The sequence below is a fragment of the Poromitra crassiceps genome (genome assembly GCF_964638095.1).
Source record: "Poromitra crassiceps genome assembly, contig: HAP1_SCAFFOLD_564, whole genome shotgun sequence".
NCBI lineage: Eukaryota > Metazoa > Chordata > Actinopteri > Beryciformes > Melamphaidae > Poromitra > Poromitra crassiceps.
In genome coordinates, this window is record NW_028151844.1 from 95,755 (window position 1) to 100,754 (window position 5,000).

The 5,000-nt window shown below is 46.2% G+C and overlaps 1 pseudogene across 1 annotated transcript in view; it reads left to right on the plus strand.

Annotated features, from left to right (window-relative positions):
- The window catches only part of LOC310771370 (seizure protein 6 homolog), a 65,021-nt pseudogene that overhangs the window by 58,915 nt on the left and 1,106 nt on the right, over positions 1 to 5,000 (plus strand). The window contains exons 13-17 of the transcript in view: positions 1,434 to 1,619; positions 2,434 to 2,606; positions 2,682 to 2,869; positions 2,961 to 3,156; positions 3,315 to 3,453. The product of the transcript in view is annotated as a seizure protein 6 homolog (transcript). The remainder of the gene's footprint in view (positions 1 to 1,433; positions 1,620 to 2,433; positions 2,607 to 2,681; positions 2,870 to 2,960; positions 3,157 to 3,314; positions 3,454 to 5,000) is intronic.

Below are 5,000 nucleotides of genomic sequence, written 5' to 3' on the forward strand. Positions count from 1 at the left end.
TTATACATTGTATCGCTTATATTTTGACATTGTGAGTCAGAGCAGCAGTAGCTGAATGGTTTTATGTATCATATATCTGCATCTAGTGTTAAAGTTGTGTGAACTGTCACAGTTTGAAAATGTGTGAATTTAGTCAAAAGTGCAGCCTGAAAAGTCTGGTAGAGTGAATTGTGACATCACACACTCAAGGCTGGCTTCATAGGATCCCATTATAAAGGTTGAAAAATGTAAACTTAAGAAAAAGTAAACTTAAACTGAGATTTCTCAAAAAGCACAAAAGGTATCAAAAAGCTGAATAGGAGTAATACAGTAATAAAAGTGGTGACCAGTTTAAAGTTTGAACAGAGTTTGTTGTAAAATATCACAAATATCACATGAAACACATGATTTGTCTTCATGGCATGTCTTTTATATTATAATTTTGTACAGTTTATTCCAACAATCTTAAACTGTGGTACCTTTTAAATCATTTGATACCTTTGTTTTGTAAAGTGCTATACTGTAGAAATAAATAGTAGGAATGGTAGTAGTAGTAGTAGTAGTAGTAGTAGCAAGATAAGACTTTGGTCGAGGCCGTTCAACAACGAGGAGGCCTCCGTTATCTGGCTGCTTAGGCTACACAGCTCACATGGACAATAATACGGACATTCCTGCCGACAAGCAAACTGACTCACACACATATCCTCCACCCATCCCCCCCCCCCCCCTCATGCAGCACAGTCCGGCCTATAGCTCTTGCAAAACCCTTATGCTCACCCCCAACCCCCCCCCCCCTTTTCCTCAAACAACCTTCCCCCTGGAGCTGCTATAGTCAGCATAACCTCGTGCGTGCGTAGGTGATGAGCTTCTCACTCCCCTACCCCCTGCAACACCCCCCCCCCGCAATCCCCCTCCTCCCCCCCCCCTTGTTTTCTATGTCTATAAAATTCCTTACACAGAACAACAAATGTTCATGTATTGTAACATATCCAAGTGTGCCTCTATTACTCTTCAAAATTGTAATAGTGTTATAATCCTTAATTTGAGTATTAATGGTGATATCCATATGTTCCATGTCTGTGCCCTTTATGTTAGATGTTCATGAGGACCGCAATGGAAATAAGCCTGAGGCTTTCTTGTGTTTTTATCCTCGGTGACTGTCTGTCCTTGTATCTGTACCCTGTGTATGTTGACATTCACCAAATAAAATCAATCAATCAATCAATTCAGTAGTAGTAGTAGTTCCATTCATATTATTAGTAATATGTAGTAGTATTCTGTGTAATTATTTGATACGTATGATTTGATACTTGTAGCCATAATATAGTGTATACACACTAATGCTATATAAACAGCATTTTATCCTGTGTGTGTGTGCGTGCGTGTGTGTGTGCGTGTACGTGCGTGCGTGCGTGCGTGCGTGTGTGTGTGTGTGTGTGTGTGTGTGTGTGTAGTTTTCAGACTGAGCTGTGCCCTGCCCAGGAGGCCTCACTTTGGGGAGGTGTCGGTGCTGGACCTGCTGCCTGGAGGCGTGGCCCGCTTCCACTGCCACATGGGCTACCACCTGCAGGGGGAGCCGCTGCTCACCTGCCGCAACGCCTCCCTGCCCGTGTGGGACGGCAAGGAGCCCAGCTGCAGGGGTGAGCATCACAGCTGTGGAGGATGTTGCTTTGAAAGTATAGAGAGCCAAAGTGGAACGTCACTTCCTGCTTCAGCACTGTACCAGAGATTTTCATCCGCCATTTATTTTCCCATAGACATTTCGTAAAATGCTTATAAAAAATAGTTTTACTGGTTCAAACCAAACGGTACAGATATATTTAGAAGCAGGAGAGATCGCATAACATTTCACTCGGACCAAAATGTAAAAAAAATGCGGGTTTGAAAAAAAAAAAAAAATCAATGTTGTTTTTTTAAGTTCTGGTCCGAGTGAAATGTTCTATGGTCTCTCCCGATTATAGCGTTAGCTGAACCGTTTGGTTTGAACCAGTACAACTCTTTTTATAAGCATTTTACGAAATGTCTATGGGGAAATAAATGGTGGATGAAAATCTCTGGTACTGTGCTGAAGCAGGAAGTGACGTTCCACTTTGGCTCTCTATAGTTATATAAGATATAAGAAAGCAGCCAGTTACTTCACATTGGAAGAGGTTGAACCACAGCAGTGCTTTTTAAACCAAACTAGTGTGACGTGTTTATATACTATTATTTTACACTATTATTATACTTGTCTAACTATTGATGTTGCTCTGCACAGCCCAACATTTGTGTTTCAACAGCTGGGCCGTGCCGCCCAGCTAACAGAGCAATAGACACAGCCCTACAGTGCTACGCTTTTCACATCATGTAATATTGTGGCCTTGTGGCTTTCATTTTGACACAGTACGCGATTGATTTTCGATTCATGTTCAATAATTGATGACAGCGACTGATTGTCATCGCCCGTCTCTGCAGCTCTTTGCGGCGGTTCGGTGAAGAACGCCACAGTAGGGCGGGTGCTGTCGCCCACTTCCCCACCACGGGCCTAATGCCACCCTGGACCGCTCCTGCTCCTGGTCCCTGGAGGCGCCCAAGGGCCAGAGGCTGCACCTCCACCTGGAGAGACTGACCTTGGGACCCACTGACAGGTACAGTTAGGCGTGTCCATGTTTGTGCGTCGTGGAAGAGTCTGCAGACTTTCATTGGAAAACAGACACTAACAGCACTCTTCCCGTCCCTGCAGGGCTGGTTCTGTGGAGCGGTCTGGACATCGGCTCTGTGGTGCTGTTCGACTCAGGGCGGGGCGGACAGATACCGTTTGAGGGCGTGATCAGCGAGGGGCCAGCTGTGAGGGTCCAGTTCATCACCGATCAGCCCAACCACAACACGGGCTTCAACATCCGCTACGAAGGTACAAAGGCTGGATGTCATCGCCTTCAAGGTCCATTGAGACAAGACAGTTTGATGTGTTTTGAGTCCTCTGTCCTCGTCTCCTCCTGCAGCTTTCGAACGTGGCCACTGCTACGAGCCGTACCTCCAGAACGGAAACTTCAGCACCTCGGACCCGTCCTACGGCGTCGGAGCTGTGGTCCAGTTCAGCTGTGAGCCGGGCCACTCTCTGGAGCAAGGCCCCCCTGTTATTGAGTGCATTAATGCCAGGGGATCCATACTGGAATGACACAGAGCCTCTATGCAAAGGTACCATCATACGCCGAGGGACAGAAAGCACATGCAACGCTATTCTCTACAACGCTACCCCAGATGTCTCCACATGTCTGTCTTTCACTCATCTCTGTCCTCATCCTGTCTCTCTCTCTGCTCTCTCTCTTCTTCTCTTTCCTCCTTTCTCCCTGCAGCACAGTGTGGAGGCGACCTGGCTGGTCCAGGAGGGCTGATTCTGTCTCCAAACTGGCCCGAGTGGTACGGAGAGGGAGAGGACTGCAGCTGGAGGATACATGTAGGGGGAGGATAAACGTGTGCACTCGACGTGCAGCTGTGAGAAAAATACACAAACAGGCACACACACACGCACTCACACAAACACACACACACACACACACACAACACACCACACACACACACTCACAAACACAATGGTTTTGCTTTACAAATAGCAGAGCCAATTTGTATGTCCCGACTTACTCTTATCAACATTCTCATGATGACATTTTGGCCTATCTGCATCCTACTTCCTGCTGCAAGCAGCTCAGACCTCTTCTCATGTGTGGACAGTTTTGAGCTCTCTGAGACTAACATCTGGGGACTTAGGAAAAGCAATCGAGCAAAGATTCAATCAAATCTGTGTTCTCGTCTTGTTTCTGTAGACGACTTCCATTAGCTACATCTGGAATTGGCCACAGTGGTGGGTACCAGTTCACTCTCTGACACTGTTGGATTCAATCTTTGATTGTTTGCTTTGCTTAGGTAAGACCCTGAATGTGAGTCTGGTCTGAATTGAGAATACTGAATTTGAATTGAGGAAAATGGAATTTCAAATAGTTAAGATCAGAATAAGAACTAGTTAGGAGTTCAAATCAATAATCACATTCACTTTCAAGCCTCTGCCTTCAATTTCTAATTGTGCCTTAAAAATCCAACCTAAACCTCATTTCAACCATTTAAGATAAACATAGCAAATTCAACTTCATGCATTTCAATACAACGTCCGCTGGCACTAACCTCTTTTCACTCCTAAGTACCATTTCATATTATAGAGATATTTCAGAGATATTTCAGTAATGGTCGTTAAGAAGCCCTGTGTGGTGGGATGATCAATGTCTCCAGGGCAACAAAAACATGTCTCATCCCTTCTCCCACACAGTCTGCTGTCAACTGGACCACACGCTGAACTCATCACAATCTGTCTGAACTAACACCACTGGCTAAACTCCTCTCTCTCTCTCTCTCTCATCTCTCCTCTCTCTCTCTCTCTCTCCTCTCTCTCACGAACTCTCTCTCATCTCTCTCTCTCCCTCTCTCTCCTCTCTCTCTCTCTCTCTCTCTCTCTCTCTCACATCTCTCTCTCTCTCTCCCTCTCTCTCTCTCCCTCTCTCTCCCTCTCTCTCTCTCTCTCTCTCTCTCCCTCTCTCTCCCTCTCTCTCTCTCTCTCTCTCTCACTCTCTCTCTCTCTCTCTCCCTCTCTCTCTCTCTCTCTCTCTCTCTCTCTCTCTCTCTCTCTCTCTCTCTCACTCTCTCTCTCTCTCTCTCCTCTCTCTCCCTCTCTCTCTCTCTCTCTCTCTCTCCCTCTCTCTCCCTCTCTCTCTCTTCTCTCTCTCTCTCCCTATCTCTCTCTCTCTCTCTCTCTCTCTCTCCTCTCTCTCCCTCTCTCTCTCTCTCTCTCTCTCTCTCCCTCTCTCTCTCTCTCTCCCTATCTCTCTCTCTCCCTCTCTCTCTCTCTCTCCCTCTCTCTCTTCTCTCTCTCTCTCTCTCTCTTTCTCTCTCTCTCCTTATCTCTCTCTCCCTCTCTCTCTCTCTCTCTCTCTCTCTCTCCATCTCCCACTCTCTGTGCTTCAGAGATTGTGACAGGCCCAGACCTCTGTTCA